Source organism: Megascapheus bottae, chromosome 9 (assembly GCF_031878675.1).
Source record: "Megascapheus bottae isolate mThoBot1 chromosome 9, mThoBot2.hap1, whole genome shotgun sequence".
NCBI classification, from domain to species: domain Eukaryota; kingdom Metazoa; phylum Chordata; class Mammalia; order Rodentia; family Geomyidae; genus Megascapheus; species Megascapheus bottae.
In genome coordinates, this window is record NC_143517.1 from 40,840,068 (window position 1) to 40,862,257 (window position 22,190).

At 40.4% G+C, this 22,190-nt stretch overlaps 1 long non-coding RNA gene across 1 annotated transcript; it reads left to right on the forward strand.

Moving 5' to 3' along the window:
• The first annotated feature begins 230 nt into the window (after nt 1-230).
• LOC150059081 (uncharacterized) lies at nt 231-22,095 on the forward strand. The gene is made up of 5 exons (XR_016536679.1): nt 231-405; nt 5,944-6,122; nt 19,888-19,970; nt 20,505-20,538; nt 22,025-22,095. It is a non-coding gene; the product is annotated as an uncharacterized LOC150059081 (long non-coding RNA).
• Nucleotides 22,096-22,190: the final 95 nt, after the last annotated feature.

Genomic DNA, 22,190 nt, shown 5'->3' on the forward strand with positions numbered 1-22,190 from the left:
AATATTTTTATAAGCCAAAATGTAAATGTTTACTGAGCAGATCACTTTTACAGAAAAACGTGTAGGCTTATTATGTGTTATTAATAATATGGGTTTCCCCTTTGTCTTAATCATTTAAAACTTACCACAATTTTCTGTAAAAATATAGCCATTATGATTATTGAATGAATGCAAATCAATTCATGTGTGTTATGTTTTAGATTTTTTTGTAGATGAGTCAAAGTTCTTGTTCAGAAGATAGAGATTGAGAGTCTTTGATGAAACAAATGTATGGCCTTTGAATGAATTTGGAAGGGTTTTGAATATATTTTTAAGTATCTACAGAAAGCAAGATATTCAGCCTAGCACACATGTCTTTTTGGTATAAGCACACTTCCCAGCTTTCTGTCCAGCTAGGTATACCAGGTAAGAGATGGCCACAGAAATGTGAGTTCTCTCTCCTCCTCCTCCTCCTCCTCCTCCTCCTCCTCCTCCTTCTTCTTCCGGCTTTCTCCCCCCCCCCCCCCCCCCCCCCCCCCCCCCCCCCGCCTTCCTCTCTTTCTTCCTCTTTTTCCTTCTTCCTCTACTCCCAACCATTCTAGCTCTGTCTTTTTTCTTCTTTTGCTTTTTGTACTTGGATTTGAATCCCAGGGCAAGCACTCCTACTCCAAACATTACTCTAGTCATTGATTTTGTTATTTTTTAAGTAGGGTATCATGCTTTTGGCTTAACTGGCCTGTGTCGTGATCCTCCTATGTGTTTTGTATTTTAAACTTGTGTAGTTTCTGTTTAAGTCTATGTGAGTTTCATTGTTTTTATTTTCGTGTGTGTGTGTGTGTGTGTGTGTGTGTGTGTGTGTGTGTGTGTTTGAAATAGGGTCTCATGTATCCTGTCCTTAACTTCACTGTGTAGCACAGGCTGACCTCAAACTCTTGTTCCTCTGACGTCAGTCTCCCTAGTGCTGGCATGTGGTACTATGCTTTGTTTGAAGTTCCCTCCCCTCCACACCCTTTCCCTCCCTTTCCCATCCTTTAATTCCTTCCCCAGACTTCCTCACTTGAAGTTTCCTCCCCTTCTCTCTCCTCCCTTCTCTTCTCCTCTACTCCTCCCCTCTCTTCTCCCCTTCTCCTCCCCCTCTCTTTTCTCTTCCCAGCCCCTTCTCCTCCCCTCCCTCTCCTAATTCTTGTCACTCTTGTAGATTTCTAATTGTTTCAGCACTATTTGTGAAGAAAACCAATCTCTTTCACTTCAGACAATTGCTTATTTACCTTTGTTAACATCACTGGTGCCTATGTGTGTGAAGCTATTCAGTTCATTCCTTTAACATGCATGTGTACACGTGCATGCACACACACACACACACACACACACATTTACTGAGTAGTATTCCCTTGTATGGAAAAACTACAATGTATCTACTCATTGTTGAACATTTGGTCATTTCTAGTTTGGGGCTGGTATGAAAATATTGTCTCTAACATCTACTCATTTTTATATGAACATGTACTTTCATTTTTCTTGGTTAAGAAAGTGATAGTGAAGAAGGGTCATGTAATTATATGTTGAACTTTATAAGGAAGTTACAAATTATTTCCCAGAGTGATGCTATATTTTGCATTCTTATCAACAATATATGAAGGATCAGTTCTGTATCATTATCAATATTTAGTATTACCTATATTTTAAAAATTATATCCACCATAATGGGTATGCAGTGATATTCTGTTTTTAAAATGTATTTCCCTAATGAATGGTATTTTTTTTTGCCAGTCCTGGGCCTTGAACTCAGGGCCTGAGCACTGTCCTTGGACTTTCTCAAGGCTAGAGCTCTACCACTTGAGCCTCAGCATCATTTCCAGCTTTTTTCTATGTATGTGGTACAGAGGAATCGAACCCAGGTCTTCATGCATGCAAGGCAAGCACTTACCACTAGGTCAAACTCCTGGCCATGAATGGTATTTTTAATTGAACTTTTTTGGTTTTGTTTTATTGTAGTTGTGTTTTAAAAACATTAAACCAATGCTGTGAGGTACATTACTTAGAAAAGAACCCTGACACAATTCTTCCTGGACTCAAAGGATCTTTGTTATTTAACAAAGTTAACATACTCTGTGTATATGTGTAAGTGTGTATATGCATATGTGTGTGTGAGAGAGAGTCCTGGCTATTTATATATGTATATATACATACATATATACACATATATATGGATGTTCATGTATATAGCATTAGTTTTTTTTAAAGCATACTTTGGTGACTTAAAGTGAGCATGATATTTTGGTTATTTATATTGCTTTATCCAAAATAAGCCAAGTAACTTCTTCAAACTACGATATTATCATTTTAGTGAGTAACTCTTCTTAATTTTCCTGACCTTTCTCTGAAGTCTTCATCCATTCCTCTAATGCCAAAATGCTCCTCTATATCTTGTGACACACTTATTGAGGAATTGCAGTACCTCTAAACTAGAAAGGTTGTGATTGTTAGCATTCTCCCACCTCAGGTTCTCAGCCCCTCCCACAACGTTTCCTAGGACAGCCTGAAGTCCCTACCTGCATCAGCCCAGGCTCCCACCCAGACCTGAACTCCACTCTGTCTACTCCCTTCAATATAGGTGGGCACTCCTACTCTCCACCCACACCTAGCAGAGTACCTCCCACCACTAGGATCCACCTGGATGGGAACCGAGGCCATGTTTCTCCCTCTCCAGTGGGGAACATGGCCTCACCAATAAACCACTTTTTTTTTTTTTTTTTAGCCAGTCCTGGGCTTGAGCTCAGGGCCTGAGCACTGTCCTTGGACTTTCTCAAGGCTAGAGCTCTACCACTTGAGCCTCAGCACCACTTCCAGCTTTTGTCTATGTATGTGGTACCAAGGAATCGAACCCGGGTCTTCATGCATGCTAGGCAAGCACTTTAACCACTAGGCCAAATTCCCAGCCCATCCAATAAACCACTTTATAATTGCCCTTCTGTACCGTCTCTGTGTGGTCCTCTGGGATATCTGTGATATCACAGGGCATGGGGAGTGGTGGTGTCTTCTGCCTTGATTTCATTCAATCCAGTGGATACTTTCAGATCAGGGTTCCTAAGTTTCTCTTAAGACCTGAGATGTAAGGAAATTAAGTTAATTCCATTGTGAAACAAATCTTACTGAAACAACAAAAAGTGATTCCTTTTTTATTGCTGTCCTCAACATGAAAACACATTTTATGTAAGTGAAGGAGAGCTGTAGCAGCCTTCAGCAGGTTGGCAGTAACATGTGCTGCTGCAGAGAGGGAGATGCCCATCTGGGAGCAGATTCAAACAGGAGTTTCAGGACCTCTGACAGCAATGGTACAGAAGTGAGGAAGTTAGTGACATGGTTTAAAACATTTTAGTTTTATTTACAGTTGAGCTAGGCCACATCACAACCCTTAGAAGCAACGTGGCAGGATGAATGGACACAAGGCTATTGAGTCATTGGCACCTCTCTGACCTCTGAGCCTTTATTTCTTTATCTGTAGAAGAGAGCTAATGACACCAGATACAATGTGGAAGTTAGTAATGACACAGCTGGCAATATGTTTGGTTCACCATAAGGTCTGTGAATAATAATTACTATTCTCAGCTTTCAGTTTTCCTAGTCTACAACTTAACCACTTAAAATCAGAAATGTGCCAATTGTGCTGCGAATTTTATTTTGGTATGATATTGTGTTATAGATTAACACAATAAGCAGACATTATTTTCCAGGCTATGTGTCAAATGTTGTACATATAAAATCACTAAGGTGGTTTTCCTTCACCTTATTTGAGAGAAAACACACACATACACTCACACAAAGGTGAAATAATTTACTCAATTTTCTTGAGTTTGTAAGTATCAAAGCAGTAGTTCAAGCCACAGCCAGACTTTGCCATTATGTTCTTTTTTTTTTTTTTTTTTTTTTTTTTGTGGGTTACCGGGCTTGAACTCAGCCTGGGCACTGTCCCTGAGCTTTTCAGCTCAAGGCTACCACCCTACTCTTGAGCCAAGCCTCACCTCCCATTTTCTAGGGAATAGTTGGAGATAAGAGTTTCAGGTCCTGGGCTGGGAGTTTGGCCTAGTGGTAGTGTGCTTGCCTAGCATGCACGAAGACCTGGGTTCGATTCCTCGGTACCACATACATAGAAAAAAGCCTCAAGTGGTGCTAAGGTTCCAATGGTAGACCTCTAGCCTTGAGAAAGTCCAAGGACAGTGCTCAGTCCCTGAGCTCAAGCCCAGGACTAGCAAAAAAAAGAAAAAAAAAAAGAGTCTCAGGTCATTTTGTGCCCGGGCTGGCTTTGAATCTTGATCCTCAGATCTCAGCCTCCTGAGTAGCTAGGATTACAGGCATGAGCCACTGTGCCTGGCTCTGCTATTACGTTTTATAATACCTCCACCTTCACATTCTAGCCTTTACCTTACTTAGATTTAACCTCACTTACCTTCAGCTGTGTTTGCAGATATTGCTAATCTAAAGCATTGAACAGCATAAACTTGAACAATATATAATCTATTTTTGTATCTAAATTTTCTCCCCATACAGGTTCCAAAATCTAAGGAGCTGACTTCATCTATAAGATTCCATTTAGTTAAAAATTCCAAAAATTTCCTAATTATTAGCATAAAAATGAATGTTGGTATTTGTTAATAAACTCTTATTTTTGTTTTGTTTTGTTTTGTTTTTGTTTTTTGGCCAGTCCTGGGGCTTAAACTCAGGGCCTGAGCACCTTGGATTTTCTCAAGGCTAGAGCTCTAGCACTTGAGCCACAGCACCACTTCTGGCTTTTTCTATGTATGTGGTATCAAGGAATCAAACCCTGGTCTTTGTTCATGCCTGAAAATCACTCTACCACTAGGCCAAACCCTAAACTCTTATTTTTAATTAAAATAATGAGAAGCAGTGAGTAAGTCTGACTATCATCTTTGTAACTTTTCTTCTTTACCTTGAACCTTTTAAAGTTTAAATTTTACAATGAAACTTTTCATGACTATTTCAAAAATTAAAATTTCTTGCAACACACTTACTAGCCTGTCTTAATCTCGCTTCTACCTGAATAAAATCTGAAAGAAAAATGATTTTTAATCCATGAGGGTCTAAGATTTCTAGCTATTCTAAGTTGATATCAGAGAGAGTGGGTGGTAGGAACAAAAGCTTTTGTATTCTGACTTGTGTCCATATATATTTATTTAATTCTAGTTTTTACATATATTGGAAAGCTTCATGTGTCAAGATGGATTTGATCTTGATAAAGTATTGAGATTGCATTTTAAGGTTTTATTGTACTTTCAGTAAGTTCTGCTTGAAATGGAGTCTTGCTAATTCTATTATTCTTTTATTCTATTATTCTATTTGACTCAAAGACAATTTTTTTTCTTTGTAACAGTGCATCAATTAAAGAAGGGAAAAATTCTTGGGGCTGGGAATTTGGCCTAGTGGTAGAGTGCTTGCCTAGCATGCAGGAAGACCCAGGTTCAATTCCTCCGTACCACATACATAGAAAAAAAGCCAGAAGTGGTGCTGTGGTTCAAGTGGGAGAGCTATAGCCTTGAGAAAACCCCAAAAGAGTGCTCAGACCCTGAGCCCAAGCCCAGGACTGGCAAAATTTAAAAAAAGGAAAAATTCTCAAAAGAATCATAGAACCTGCAACTTCATAAATGCTCATTCAGTGAAATCAGGTTTTCAGCTGATAGAGTTCTCTAACTTAAGCAGTAACTACTATTTCTGTTGAACTCTTCCAATTGTTCACTTTTAAAAAGAGAAACAAAAGAGAAACATTCTGAGGTTGGAACAGAATCTGGAGGTTTGTCATCTTCATTTTCTCCTGTGATGGTTATTTTGATTCTGAGCACATTATTTTTTATTCTCTTTAGCCCTACCCTCTCCAAGGCTAAAGTTTGAGTATTATCTTTGTAAATATTTCTACTATTGAATTCGCCCTATTTTTTTTTTTAAGGACAGAATTAAAAGAGAAACATTCTGATGTTGAAACAAAATCCGCCCCAAGATCCTAAGGAAGTCATGAGCTAAGTGGGAGTGGAAAGCTGCCGTGATCAGGAAGGCCTATCTGCTATGGTTTGAATGTCCCTACTAAAGCCCATGTTTAAGTACGAGAAAGGATTGAGTGGGGCCTTTAAGAGGTAAGGAGGTTATAAAGGTTATGGGTTATAAATTAATGGACAATCTCCAATAGAAAAGGCAATTTGGGTCTGTCTTATAGGCATCCTGACGCCATTGTAATATCCTGTGCTGGCACCAGGACTCTGGGGAGAGCCCCTACCAGCAAGAATCCCCTCACCAGATGTGGTCCTTTGTCCTGGACCATCCAGACTCTGGAATGATGAGTAGAAGAAACTTTTATTCTTTATAAAATTACCCAGTCTGTGGAATTAAGTTGTAACAGCAGGGAATTGACTAAGACAGTGACCTTGGCTTGAGAGTTGCGGTGGAGCCTGGGGACACTGCCAGCTCCAAGCTGTTGGCAGCAGCATTCCTGCAGTGGGGCAGCAGGTTGTTTCTTGAAGAGGCTCTGAGCAATGCATGACTGTTTTCCCCAAGGGGGAAAAAGGGAGGAAGCTGAGAGATTTTAGAGAAGTCTTAACACGTCTTGGTATTGGACAGATGTACCAAAGGGAAGGTCAAGATAAGCCCTGTAACTAGGAGAATAGTGCCATTACCAATGTGGCTGCACTGAGGGTTACCTCTTCCCACCCTGCCTCTACTGCCTTTTATGGAAAGCAACTTCATTAGCTTTTGTACATGTTGTCATGACCTGTGCCCTCTATGTTCAGTGACCATCCACCCTCAGTGGCAACCAATGAGGTGGTGAAGGGGCAGACACCCCCATATGTGAGCTAGAAGTGCCTTCCTGTGAAACTATCCTCTTTTGAATAGGAACAAAACAACTCTTAGTCTTTTTGGAAGACACACTCTTAAGAGAGGTTGAAGCATGAACTCAGGTTGGATCCTGAAGAAACTGGCTACTGTTCCCCTTTCCTCCCTCAGAATATTGTTGACAGAAAGTAACAGAAATGTGGGAAAGTGAAACTGCAGATGGGATGGCTCTGTGGCTCTACTGCATATATCTCCCAATACTTTTAAAAACTGAAGGCCAAGTAACTCTGAAAATGAGGGAGGAGGATCCAAAGCCTCTGTCATTTTGTGTCACACAATATTAACAGTGAAAGTTCACTTGACACTCAAGATAAATGAAACATAGTGAAAATACCTTTGACTATGATCGTCGTGTACAGTCACATTGAGATAGTGAAGCGGGTGTTTCTTGACTCTAGGGAAGGAGATTGGCCAAAACTGTCACTTTTTAATTAGTTTTTAATTAGTTTTATTTAGCTATTATTTTCATATGACTCAAAACTCAAAAGGTATAATACAACATACAGTAAAATAGAAGTAGCCCACATAAAAACAGTCAATGACTTTTTACAAAGAAAAGAGGCATTGGAATGGAAAGAAAGTATCTTATCAACAAAGCAGAGCACTTGAAAAATCATATAACCACATGTAAGAAACCTGAATCTAAACACACAGACCTTGTATGTTTTACAAAATTTCACTCAAAAGGGACCATAACCCTAAATATAAAATAAAACTACAGACCTCTTAGAAGAGAACATAGGAGACAATACAGATGATCTTACATTTGGCAATGACCTTTTAAACACAGTGTCAAAAGCACAAAAGAATAACTTGGGTGTCATTAAAATAAAAAGTATTCTTTTTATGTATATATGAAGGCCTCAAGCTCTCAATCAGCTTTACCTGGCACTTAAGCCATACTTCCAGCTCAACATTTTGCTAATTAATTAACATTTTATTTGTTAATTGTAAATGGAAACATTTTGCTAGTTAATTGTAAATGGAATCTCTCAGGCTTTTCTGCCTGGGATGACTTTGAACTCCAATCTTCCAGGTGTCAGCATGAAAGACTGAGTAGCTAGGATTATAGGTCTGAGCTACAATATAATACAATGAAAAAATAAGCCACAGATTGAGAACAAATATGCAAAAACATGAGCTAAAGGCCTGTTAGCTAAAATGTATAGAAAAGTTCTTAAAATAGACCAGGAGAAAACAAACTGATTTGAAAATGGGTCAAAGACATCAACATATATTTCTTCAAAGATAGTATACAGATGGCAAGTAGACATATGAAAAGACGCCCCATAGGGCTGGAAGTGTAGCTCAGTGGTAGAGCATCTGCCTGACCAGCACTGACCAACATACACACACACACGCGCAGAAAGAGAGCTCACATCTTGACTAAGCCAAGAACTTTCATCCAATGCTGGTAAGAATATTATACTCATCTCTAAGACAATTTGATAGTTTTCTACAGAACCAAGCATGATGAGAGGTCACCAGTAGCCATACCCAGAGTTTCCTGAATTAAGACCCTCCTATTTTTTACTTCCTGCCATAACTGGGAAGACAGGAACATGCCACCATACACAGCTTTGACTGAAATGAAGTCTTGGACTTTTCTGCCAAGTTGGCCTGGCGTTACCATCCTTTAAGACAGTAGGTATATACCACCATGTCCAGCTACTGGTTGAAGTGGACTTTCTTAAACTTTTTGTTCAGGCCTGGCGTTACCATCCTTTAAGACAGTAGGTATATACCACCATGTCCAGCTACTGGTTGAAGTGGACTTTCTTAAACTTTTTGTTCAGGCTGACTTTGAACCGATATCATCCCAATATCAAGGATTACAGGTGTAGTCACTAGTTCCTGACAAGGGTGCTTTTTTTTTTTTTTTTTTTTTTTTTTTTCCAGTCCTGGGCTTGAGCTCAGGGCCTGAGCACTGTCCTTGGACTTTCTCAAGGCTAGAGCTCTACCACTTGAGCCTCAGCACCACTTCCGGCTTTTTCCTATGTATGTGGTACCAAGGAATCGAACCCGGGTCTTCATGCATGCTAGGCAAGCACTTTAACCACTAGGCCAAACTCCCGGCCCCAAGGGTGCTTTTTTTTTTTTAAATCAGTTGTGGAACTTAGACTCTGGGCCTGGGCAGTGTCCCCGAGCTCTTTAGCTAAAGGCTACAGCCCTACCCCTTGAGTCTAAGCATCACTTCCAGTTTTCCAGAGGTTAATTGGAGATAAGAGACTCACAGTTTTTAGTGCCTGGACTGGCTTTGAACCCTGAACCTCGGATCTCAGCCTCTTGCGTAGCTAGGATTATAGGTGGGAGCCACCACCTGGCAAAAGTGCTATTTTTAAAGGTTGATCTTGGGAAGCCTCCCTGATGAGGAGATATTTAAGGAGATACCTTAACAAAGTAAGAAAACAAGCCATATGGATCTCCTGGGAAAGCTTTTGGGTGAAGGAACAGGAAACAACTGCGTTCTAGGCAGACTCATTCTTGGATGCTTCATTGTCAGAGTAGCTTCTGTTCTTTTTCCAAAGAAAGAGTCATAGGAGAGAGAATGTTCTCCACATTTTATTTAAACCCAAAGGCTAACCTTAGGTTGGTATGATGTGGTCTTTCTTCCCATAGCAATGGTTGTTAATCTGGCCATTTGCCTATAAGAAAGGATTGTTGTAAGTATAGTGTACTTTGCCAGGAGACTCCTTATACTGCAGGTGGTTCATTCCTTGCCACATGCCACTTTCTAAAGCTGCTCAGATGTCCTTACCCTTGGCCTTTCTTCATAGTAGCTGATCCACACTCAGAAGGTCAGAGCCATACATTTTTATTATCTAATCTCAGGTGTCACACAGCCATTCCTGCAATATTTTACTAGTTTTATAGTATAGGACTTTTTGCAAGAATATGAATATCAAAGTCAAAAATTAGAAGTAGAGGCCATTTTCCAGGGGCTACCATGCACTGTGTACAGACACTATTCTAGATATTGATGATAGATGCAGTAGTGAACTCAATGATAGGTAAAGACCCAGTTCTATGCAGTTCCCTCCTAGTGGGAGATAATAGCTAAACTGATGAATGAACTGGTAAGTGGCAGAAAAAAAAAAACCCACAAGGGGAGGGTGATGGGGACCAAGACATGTGAAAGGGTATCAATATATGTGAATTAATGCACCTTCTATCTGGCAAATATCATGTAACCCTTTTATTAATTACAATAAAAAATATTAAAATAAATAAACCAAAAAAACCCCCACAAAGAAAGGTGATGCAAAAGTGAGTGAGAACTGGGGAAAGCTGCTAATATAGATGCTTAGGAGAGATATGGCTGAGACCTGAATGTTAAGAAGGAACTGGCTATGGGAATAGCTCGTGCCCCAGTGTTCTAGGCAAAGAGAAAAACAGGTAGAAATTATTGATAGTAGTAACTGGAGGAACTTTGATTTTTCAAATGGGGGCTAAAAATATAGCGCCACTCAAAGGATATGTTTTGTTTCATAACTACAAGTTCCCCCCCACACACCATTTTAAGGCAGGAGCTAATATAATGATAGGACTATAAGCTACTCCAAACAGCTCAGAAATTTGTTCAGCAGTAACTACTAAAAGATGATTATGTGTGATTCCTTTGTAAATGAAGGAACTATGTGTGTTTCCTTTGTGAATGTAGGAATTCCCCCAATGACAAGAGATATACATTCATAAGTCTACCTAAAGATAATTAGACAACTGGTCAAAGCAGCTTTGTTTATAATAGTCCTGGGCTGGAATCCTCCCAAAAGTCAACAATTAAGAATAGATAAAATAGGATATATTATACCATGAAATTCTACACAGTAATGAAAGAGAACATGCTACTTCTACATACAGCAACTTACATGGATCTCCCAGACATAATATGGAGAAAGTAAAAAGTCCAATATAACTGGGAAGTGGTAGCTCACACTTGTAATCCTAATTACTCAGGAACCTGAGGTCTGGGAATACTGATTCAAAGCCAGTTGGAGCACTAACGTCCCCAAGACTCTTATTTCTAATTAACTAGAATAAAAAGATGTCAGAAATAGAGGTGTGGTAGAGTGGCAGCTCTGAGTGAAAATGGTAAAGGGTAGTTCATGGCCTTGAGTTCACGCTCCAGTACTGACACAGAGTAATGTTGATTATCTTGGATTGGTGCTAACCTAGCATGCTCAAAGCCCTGGATTGGATCCCCAGCACTGCAAGGGGAAAAAAAATTGCTCCCTTCCTTGATCTGGGTTGGTATTGGCTATCTCCATAGATCTAAATTCCCAAAGCCAAGTGGTAAGTTACATACCTAATTTTTACTAGAAACGGCAAGGTCAGCTCCAGGTTTATCTAGGAAAACATCAAGAACCCAAGTAAACAGATACAGAAAGACCCCCCAGGTTTATCACTACTGTTCCACATTTCATTATAGTGTTCATTTAGCCAAGTCAGGCAAGTCCTAACTCAGAGGCAAGTATGGCTGTAGGAAACGGTTTCCTACTGTGGTCACCAGCCCCAGGAAGGAATACAGCTCCAGACTTCACTGATTCTAGATACTTTTTTTTTTCTTTAGTAGATACACGCCTTTTTGTTCCCCCTTTCTGCACCCTGGACAAAAACTAGTTTCCTCCCATGTCTTCAAGATATGTTTGTATGTATTCAGGAAAGAAAAACAAGTAGATGGAGCAGCTTGTAGATGAAGTATTTTTTTCTGCTAAAAGCTTTTTTTTTTTTCAGGCAAAATAATGGGGGTGTGGGAAAGAAGTGCAGAACAGATAATGGCTTAGTCACCCAGGTAACCATGTTCCAAGGGAGGAAATCGTCAGGGCTCCTCATAGCAGGGGGAAGGACACGGGCTCTCCTGCCTCTGCATTCTTGAGGAGCTGTGGAAAAGCTGAAATGCAAGGGGGGAGTATTAATTATTGCACTTGTCTTTCTTTCAAAAAAATTTTTTATTGCTGGGGTAATGTATAGAGGGGTTACAGTTACATTTGCCAGGTAGTAGGTGTATTACTTCTCACACATGATACCCCTTCTCGTGTTTTTGTCCCCATTTCCCTCCTCCCACCCTCTCCCAATCATCTTGTTTTCTCCCCTTCCCTTTCCTATTTGAAATAAACAAATAAACGTATATACAATATACCAGGCAACAAAGTCAGATACAGTAACAATATGAGATTAACCAAAGAGCAACAAAAGAGAAGAGAACTAACATAGTGCATTAAGAACAGTAATCATACATGATAAAGCTCTTGTTTCCATATCCTAGAGATCCTTTCATTTAGTCTCATCCTATATGACCTTATGTACCTAGGTTTCGAGCTATTGTGATCCTCTGCTAGGAGAGTCCTAGATGTGTACTAATTATTACAAATGAGGGAAACCATTGAGCTTGTGTTCCTATGGGTCTGGCTTTACTTCACTAGTATGATTTTTTTCTGTCTTTCCATTTCCTTACAAATGGGGTGATGTCATTCTTTCTGATGGCAGCATAGAATTCCATTATGTTTAAGTACCAATCATCTACTGAGGGGCATCTGGGTTGGTTCCATATCTTCGCTATGGTAAATAGTGCTGCAATGAATATCATTGTGCTAGTAGCTTTAGTATATCCTTGTTATGTCCTTGTTTCTGGACATTTGGGCAAATGTCCAAGAGTAGAACTGCTGGGTCATGGGGAGCTCTATGTGTAGTCTTCTGAGGAATTGCCATACTGCTTTCAATTGGCATGTGTGTTAAATTCAGTGCTGCTTTGGGGAAAAACTACAAATGTACCCTTGATAGTATATGGGGTTTCATCCTCAGCTATCTAGCAGCACAAGGTGACAGCTCTGATTGGTACCTTTGTGACTTTCTATAAGAATAGCTGTCTTAGTGCTGTACTCATAGCTTATGCCTGTAATTCTAGCTACTATTTAGTAGGCTAAGATATGAGAAATAAGATTCAAAGCCAGCCCAGGTAGATAAATCCAAGAGACTTATCTATAGTTAATCAGCAAAAACCTGGAAGGTGAGGGTAATAGAATACTAGCCTTGAATGGAAAAAGCCAAGAAAGAAAGAACACCAGGCCCTGAGCTCAAATCCGAGTTCAGCAGACAAAAAAAGCAAAAGTGAGCGTGAGCACAAGCGAGAGACAGAGAGAAACAGAGACAGAGAGATAGAGAGAGAGGGACAGAATAGCCTTTTAAATTTCAGGCTCGGTAGGCAGATGCTGTATCAAATACTCTGCATTCATTTTGTCACTTCATGCATTGGGGCACCCTTCAGATCTGTTATCCTTTGAGGAATCAGAACTCAAGAGATGTAAGGTTATATGCTGAAGCTCACCCAGCAGAGCCAGAAAAGAAACCCACATTAGGTTCATTGGTAAGTTGTACCTATCTGCCTCTAGCCGCTTTACCCAGGCTTCTTTCAGATTCTAAGGAGATGTTGGGAATACTCCCTGTTTCCTCCCTTTTGAATGAAAAGCAACATTACAGCTACAGCTCCCTGAAGGAACAAGCAATGTTGTAAACTGTGATAAAGGTTGAAATAAGATTTCCCTTCTGCTGCAAACCTGCCCCCCACAGTATCAGGTAACTATTTTATCTTCAGTCCAAAAGTGTTAAACATTTCTTTGAATTGAATTCACACACACACACACACACACACACACACACCCTTATGGATTCCTATAATTCCTTAACACTTGGTCCCCATTCTGTAGGCATTCATGAGGTGCAGTGTCACTCCTGCTTGGCCTCTATGTGTCTGGCAATGCTCAGTTCCCAGGAATTCAGCTGCTATTAAGACAGAAGTCCCCTCCTCCCCGTGGAGCTTGTACCCTCTCTGGGACAAGACCATGTTGGAATAGAGGGTAAAATATTAATGGAGTCCAGAGAGTAGTGAGTGACAGGGAGAACAAGAAGGTGAGGAAGGAGGAGGAGGGGTGGCACAGAGGGATCTTTTATTTGCTTTGTCTTCTCCAGGACAGCCACTAAGCCAGTCATAGTTTCTGAAACTTGTCACCTTTCACACTGGGTCCAAAATGTATTTACTGATTGAACATACACCAGTTTCCTTGAGCTCATGGTTGTAGAATTCATTTGCTTTTCCAAGCTTCTGACAAAAGAAGTTGTTCTTTGTATTACTAATGGCCCTTCCAAGAGGAAGTGGCTGTTTATTTTGGGGGTGAGTTCTTTGCTTTGTATAGCATTATCAGGGCCCAGTATTCCCCAGGCAAGTTTTCAGCATGAGCATGAGCCCGGAGAACAAAAGATAGACAGACTCAGTCAGCAGTGATGAGACTTATTCCTTTAATGGAAGAGAAGAAATAAGAAATGGGAAATTAAAGGGGGGAAATAATGTTCATGTCAGAAAAGGAGATAAGAAGCAATGGAAGGAAAGCAGGAAGAAATAGCAAGGGTCAAATGTAAAGAGAATGAGTTGACAGAAAATGCCAAAGGCAAGAGAACCTCACAGGGCTTAAAGTCTAAAGAGGCACCAAGAACTGGAGGGAGGATGGTGGAGAGGAAGGAGCACAAATGAATCCACCTCAAGGGATTCAATTTTCAACAAACTGTAACAAATGCTGCAAGTCTCCCACTAGCACATCTACCCTAACGAATCTTCATGTTCTTGGCTGCTTGCCAGGCACAGTGTCTCACGTCTGTAATCCTAGCTACTCAGGAGGCTGAGATCTGAGGATAGAGGTTCCAAGCCAGCCTGTGCACCAAAGATCATGAGACCCTTACCTCCAATTAATCACTAGAAAACAGGAAGTGGCCCTGTGGCTCAGGGGTAGGGCAATAGCTTGGAGCTGAAGTGCTCAGGGACAATGCCCAGGCCCAGGGGTAGGGTGGTAGTTTTGAGCAGAAGAGCTCAGGGGCAGTGCCCAAGCCTAGAGTTCAAGCCCCATAACCCACAGAAAAAAAAATCTGGGTGCTGATGGATCATATCTATAGCCCTTGCTACTCAGGAGGCTAAGATCTAAGGATCATGTTCAAAGCCAGCCCTAGCAGGAAAGTCCATGAGACTTTTATCTCCAATTAACTACCAGAAAACTGGAAGTGGTACTATTGCTCAAAGAGCTCAAGGACAGTGCCCGGGCCAGAGTTCAAGCTCCATAACCAGTCTCCCCTCCCCCCCCCACACACAATCAAGCTGGGCTTGGTGGTTCATGCATGTAATCCTAGCTACTCAGGAGGCTGAGATCTAAGGATCTTGGTTCAAAGCCAGCCCAGGCACTAAACTCCATGAGAAATCTTATCTTCAATTAACCACCAGAAAACCTGAAGTGACTCTGTGGCTCAAAGGATAGGGCAGTAGCCTTGAGCTGAAGAGCTTAGGGACAACGCCCAGTCCCAGAGTTTAAGTTCCATGATTAAAAAAAAAAACAAGCCCACTTTTTGTTGTTGTTGTTGAGATTTTAAGGGCCTTATGCATGTTAGGCAAGCACGTTAAACGGAGCTATATCCATAGCTTTTATTCTTAGAGACAGTTGTCTCTATGTTGGTTGCTCAAGTTGGCTGACCTTGAAATTCTGAACCTCTTTCCCCAACCTCCCAAACACTGGGATTACAGAGATGTACTATCTTACTTGTGAGCTAAATCTTTTAAGCTATGGATGGAGCCAGAAAGTATCCATGGTCAGGGGCTTGAAGCAAAGCCAACACAAGTCCCTTTTAGTGAAAATTATTAGTGGAAAGCAGAAACAAATAATGTGAAATTTTAGTAGATTCCCAAGGAATATATTTCCATAAGATATTTTTTCCAAAAATATCAAAAGGCCAGAGCCTCATGCCTGTAATCCTAGCTATGCAGGAATCTGAAATCTGAGGATCACTGTTACTAAGTCAGCAGGGGAAGAAAAGTCTGTGAGACTCTTATCTCCAATTAACCAGCAAAAAGCTGGAAGTGGAGCTGTGGTTCAAGGGTAGAGCACCAGGCAAGTTTAAAAAGCAAAGCAAGTGCAAGAGACCCCAGTACTGGCACCATGGAATAAAGAAAGGAAGAAATTTACAAAGCATTTCCACTACATCTCTAACTACACGAAATTTTAATGTGATTATAAGATTCTTGCGGTGGTCCAAATATTTTTTTTCCATATGTACTTGATTCAGAATTCCTGTTGCTGGTTACTTTAAAAAATATCATCATTGCAAGGAACATTTAATCACTAGCCACAGAAATCAAATTTTCAAAGCTATGAAATAGAAACTCTCCCTACCTCCAGAAGATGGGAGGGGTTGTGAGTAAAACAATCTACATTTTCTGGAACACTTAAAGCTAACTGAAAATGCATTCTGGCAGGAAGCATTTTAATTATTAAGATCAGCATAGCATTTACCCTCCAGACAGACTGAGAAAGCCTTTTCTATAGCCAGAGTAGGACTGGAAGGGAATCTGCTCCAAGAACAATTTACCAGTCCCTTACTTTTCAAAACACTCATGGATGAATCAACAGAGGGGTCGTGGTTTATGCCACACAAACATCTAGTGAGGTTTTAGTTAGCTGTTTTGTGGAGAAGATATCAGTCATCTGTGTGGAAAGCCCATGAAAGACAGGAGAGATTCATGGGCTTTGCTGACCATGCAGGAAACAGGGATCCAGCAAGGGAAACCATTAGGATGAGAGCTTGATTGCTGCCACTGAGATGCCTTTCTCAGCTTTCTCCACCAACATTCAAGGTAGTTGCTCTCTGGAGCTTCACAGGTCCAAAATTGGAACAAAGAATATAAAAATTCTTCACAGGAGACCAGATCAAGTGATGTCACTTAAAACCCTAGTAAATTTAGAATGAAGGTAGGATCCTCTCTGTATGGCTTTCTTTCTTTTTTTTCTGTATAGCTTTCTTTAAAAGAAATACCAAGAAGTCTGTGATCCTTAATCTTGATTGTCAGTCTGATTGGATGGTTAGATTAGTAAATTACATTTCTGGATTTTTCTGTGAGGACGTTTCCAGAGGTGATTGACATATAGGATAGTAACAAAGGAGGACAGTCCCATGAATGTGGATAGCAATGTCCAAGGGGCTGGGACCCTGGACAGAACAAAAGCTGAAGGAAGAAACTAGGTAGACCCCCTTCCCCACCCTGCCTTCCTGGCAATAATATTCTGTCTTGCTTCAAGCCCCAAACACCGGATGCTGGAGATCTTGAACTGAAAACTCTGAAAGGTATTTGTTATGATGAGTTGACAAATACAGTCTTATTAAGAAACTGTGAGGGGGCCGGGAGTTTGGCCTAGTGGTTAAAGTGCTTGCCTAGCATGCAGAAGACCCGGGTTCGATTCCTCGGTACCACATACATAGAAAAAAGCCGAAAGTGGTGCTGAGGCTCAAGTGGTAGAGCTCTAGCCTTGAAAAAGTCCAAGGATGGTGGTCAGGCCCTGAGCTCAAGCCCAGGACTGGCAAAGAAAGGAAGAAAGGAGGGAGGGAAGGGAGGGAGGGAGGGAGGGAGGAAAGAAAGAAAGAAAGAAAGAAAACTGTGAGGGGGCTGGAAGTGTAGCCTAGTAATAGAGTGTTTGCAAGAAGCCCTGGGGTCCATTCCTCAGTACCACATACACAGAAAAAGCCAAAACTGGTGCTGTGGCTCAAGTGGCTGTGACTCAAGTGGTTGAGCGGCAGCCTTGAGAAAGCCCAAGGAGAGTGCCTAGGCCCTGAGTTCAAACTCTAGGACTGGCAAAAAAGAAAAAATAAACTGTGAAGACCAGACATGGTGACACAAACCTGTCTCTTGTGAGGTTTTTTTTTTTTTTTTTGGTAAATCAAAGTTGTATGAAGGTTTTGTTATTTGAATCCCATTTTATGTTTAGTTTCATCTGAAGTTAAAGGTGAAGCTCTTAAATATAGACTAGAGGCTCCAGTCACTGCCACACCTCCCTTTAGCTGATGGCATGAAACTAGTTTTGAAATCTCTGGGACCACTTACAGACAACATCCCTCCCTCCCTCCCTCCCTCCCGCCCTCCCTCCCTCTTTCTCTCCCGCCCTCCTTTCTTGTTTTGGCTACTTTGGATTGAATTAGGGCTTTGGATTTGCTAGGCAAGCCCTCTATCACCTGATCCATACCCATAGGCATTTTGCTGAGGACCAAGAATTGTGTTATTGACTAAACTTTTCCACAATCACCAAACCTCATTATACTGCATCATAACAATGAATATATAAACATTAAAATTTTTGACTGGTTAAAAATATGCATTTAACAACAAAATTTAGAAGTCTACCCATTTGGGTTATTATTTAAAAAGTAGAGCTCTTCCATTTTATCTGTTGGAAAGAACTCTCTCCTCCTGTAACCTCTTGATGATTCAGTCGAAAAGTTCAAGTGCCCCTTGCCAGCCATCTCTCACATAATGACCTTAATGAATAAAATTTTATTTTTAGACTTCATTTTCACTTGGCAGGGAGGGAAGGAAGCAAATCAAAATGCTTATTAAGAAGCAGAAAAGCCAGGCTTTCTAGTGCCCATCTGTAATCTCAGCACTTGGGAGTCAGAGGCAAGAGGGTCAGATGTTTGAAACCAGCCTGGGCTACATATCTCAAATTCAAAGTAAAACATCTCCTCCCTCCCCCCCACAAAAAAAGTCCCAAATAACAAAAACAAGTTTTTGTCACAGTGGTACAAACTCTAAGATTCAAAAGCAATAACAGCCGGGCACTGGTAGTGCACACCTGTAATCCTAGCTACTCAGGAGGCTGAGATTTGAGGTTCAAAGTCAGCCCCGGCACAAAAGTCTTAAGATTCTTATCTCCAATTAATCACCGGAAAACCAGAAATGTCGCTGTGGCTCAAGTGGTAGAGTCCTAGCCTTGAGCTGAAGAGCTCGGGGACAGTACAAGGCCCATAGTTCAAGCACCACGACCAAAAGAAAGAAATTATGGTGGTGTCCTGAGTTGATTGGAATCACAAACCACATTTGACCACTGATGTAGGAGATATAAAGTAGAAGTTTGGGCAGATGACGTGGCACAGCTCAGCCTCTGACACCTTCACTTTCAGTGTAAAGTACACCCAGGAGCCAACCTCTGTCCACGCTATGAGGAAGGACAAACCATTTAGTCCTGAAAAGGTAGTTACATGTCCCAAGAGCAATGTTCAAGGTTCTCTGAGATGACTGAAATGAAGTGACTGGTAGACAGATTCTTCCTTGAGTAGTTCAGATAAATAAGGGATGTGAAAAAGTTAAGAGAAAAATTGTATTTAAGAAGGCCCCTTTGCCTTTCCTCCTTCCTTCCTTCCCTCCCTCCTTCCCTTCCTCCTTCCTGTCTGCTTCTGAGAATGAGTCTGTACTTCTTGTACCTTTGAGATGCTTAAGGAAAACACACATTTTTATTAGTGTACATTCATTGTACATGACAGTTTTCACTGTTGTTTTACACTTGGATATTCTGGACACTACTTTCTTCATTATTTTTCAACAGATTTCAATGTGTTTTGTTATGCCATCATAATACATTGCTACCCTCAAGGACACGGAAACAAGAGCTTAATTATGAGTGACTGTTGTTCTTAATGTACTATGTTTCTTTTTCTCTTCTCTTGTGCTGCCCTTTGGTTAATCTCATATTGGTACAGTATCTAACTTTGTTACCTGATATATTATGTATATGTTTATTTGTTTATTTGAAATAAGAGGGGAAAAAGTTTAGGGGAGGGGTTGGGGAAAGGGAAATGGGGACAAAAACATTATTTCTTAATGTGTGAGAAATAATGCACATTCTATCTGGCGAATATAACTATAACTTCTCTATACATTAAAATAAAATAAATTTTAAAAATAATACATAGCTACCAGATATTTTGATATTATTTATGCCCATTAGTCTTTTCCCTTTAATTTCCTTCTTCACCCCTCTAAGTAGTCCCACAATTACAATCATTTTTTACCTCTGTGTGTGTGTATTTTTTTTAAGATTCTCTATATAAAACGTGACCTTAATCCTAATCTTGGCTCATTTCCTTTAACATGATAACCTCCAGTTTCATCCATTTTTTTCTGCCAATAACATAATTTCATTGTTTTTATAGGGCATCTGTACTTATTCCATAGCTTGGTTACTGTGAATAGTGCTGCAAGTGTCTCCACTGTGTCCTGACTTACATTCTTTCAGGTACAGGCCCCAAAGTGGTTAAGTTCTAGTTTTAGTTAAATCAGGAACATTCATACAGATTTCTATAGTGGCTATACTGTTTACATGTCCACAAACAGCATATAAGGAATCCTATCACCATCCTCCCTAGCATTTGTTTTTCTGTGTTTGATGCTGGTCATTCTGACTGGGGTAAGATGAAGTCTTGGTGTCATCTTGACTTGAATTTCCTGTCTGGGCAGGGATGTTGCTCATTTCTTTATGTATTTATTGGCCATTTATACTTTTCAATTCATTTGCCCATTATTATCTGTGTGGTTAGTTCCTTTGTGGTTTAGTCTTTTGAGCATCTTGCATATTTTGACTATTAATAGTACTGTTAGCTTATTACTGACTTGGCTCCATTCTTTATAAATTAGCAAACTCTGAAGGATGCTATCGGCAACATAGAATACCATTTGTGTGAAAACATGCAAACAATCCAGAAGAAAATTAATTAGCAATCTTGTTACTAAAGAAGTTTGATTTTATTGTTTTTTCTTTTTGTGGTTCTAGGAACTGAACTCAATGCCTCTTGAATGCTAGGCAAGTAAGTGATCTACGACTGAGCTATCCCAATGAATAAAAGGAAATACACTAAGCTCAGACCCTATAATTTGATGGTGAAATGAAATTACACACAGCATCTGTGTGTGTGTCTGTGTGTGTTGGGGTGTGTGTTTTGTGTATGTGTATGTATGAGTGTTGTTTGGTGCCAGAGATTGAATTCTAGACCTTGCACAGAATCCACTACTTAATATATTCCAGTCCCTCATCCTTTTTTTTTTTTTTTTTAATGCCAGTACTGGGGCTTGAACTCAGGGCCTTGTGCTCTCATTTAGCTTTGTCACTCAAAGCTGGCATTCTACGCTCCAGCACTCAACTTCCAGCTTTATTTTTTTTCTGGTTAATTGGAGATAAGAATCTCTCAGATTTTTTGCCCAGGTTGGTTTCAAACCACAATCCTCAGATGTCTGCCTCCTGAGTAGCTAAGATTACAGTCCTGAGCCACTGGTGCTCAGCCTCATTTATTTTCTTTTTTGTTTTTGACTGTCACGGGGCTTGAACTCTGTGCCAGGGTGTTCTCCCTGAGCTTTTCAACTCAAGGCTAGTGCTCTATCACTTGAACCACAGCGCCATTTCCAGTTTTCTGGTGGTTAATTGGAGATGAGTCTTATGGACTTTTGTGGCCAGGCTGACTTTGAACCTCAATCCTCAGGTCTCAGCCTCCTGAGTAGCTAGGATTACAGGGATGAATCACCAGCCCCCAGCCTCATCTATATTCTTAAACAGGTTACTTTTTATTTGCAGAGTGTTAAATTTTAACACTAGCTTTAGTATTTTTGGATTCCTTCCTTTAGGAAATTTATTTCCGTTAAGGCAAGATTAACTCCCTTTTTTTTGTGCTTTGGCTCCTTTTATGTAGTCAGAAGTTTTAGCTCCTAGTGATTTGTAAAAACTTGACACTCTTCTGCAATGGAGACACTGGGTCCCTACAGGACCCAGAGGGGCTTGGTTGTCTCTCTGTCATTGCCACATTCCAGGTGAAAACCAAGTAAATATTACTCATTGAAGTGTCCAAATTCAAGCCATTCCTGAGTTTCTGCAGAAGTACACTGGTTATTTATTAGGCACTCACTATGTGTCTCAGAGTCAATGGATTTCAGAAGTGACCTGATCCAACCCCTTCATTTTATAAACAAGCTGAGCTCCAGAGAGAAGGGCCCTATCCAAGGTCACACTGCGTGGCTCTGGAAAGAAGTTCCTAGGCCCAGGTCTCTTCCCACCTACATAGCTTCATTAGCTTGTACCAGCCTTTATTCTCTCTCTCTCTTTCTTGAAATGTAGCATTTAATTAGACTAGATTTGTGTAGTTGAAGGTATTGCATAATTAGAATGGTGAAGCTTGGAATCTACATTTGTGTTTCAGGGAAAGCTGTTAAAAAAAAAAAAAAGACAAGACAACCGAACATTGCTAATTATGTATTTTGAAAATCGATTTGACTTTATTTGTGTTTCTTTTTGTTCTCCAAAAGATGTCAAGAAGCTTCAAGAGGGCAAGATGGAACAAGGAAGAGAAATACAAAAAAAAAAAAAAAAAAAAAAAAAAAAGACAAAGGCAAGTTCGGTTGTAGAGAAATGTCAGAGAAAGCCCTGAAGAATTGCTAGAGGGAGGCCACAAATTGCTGCTAAGCTTCATTG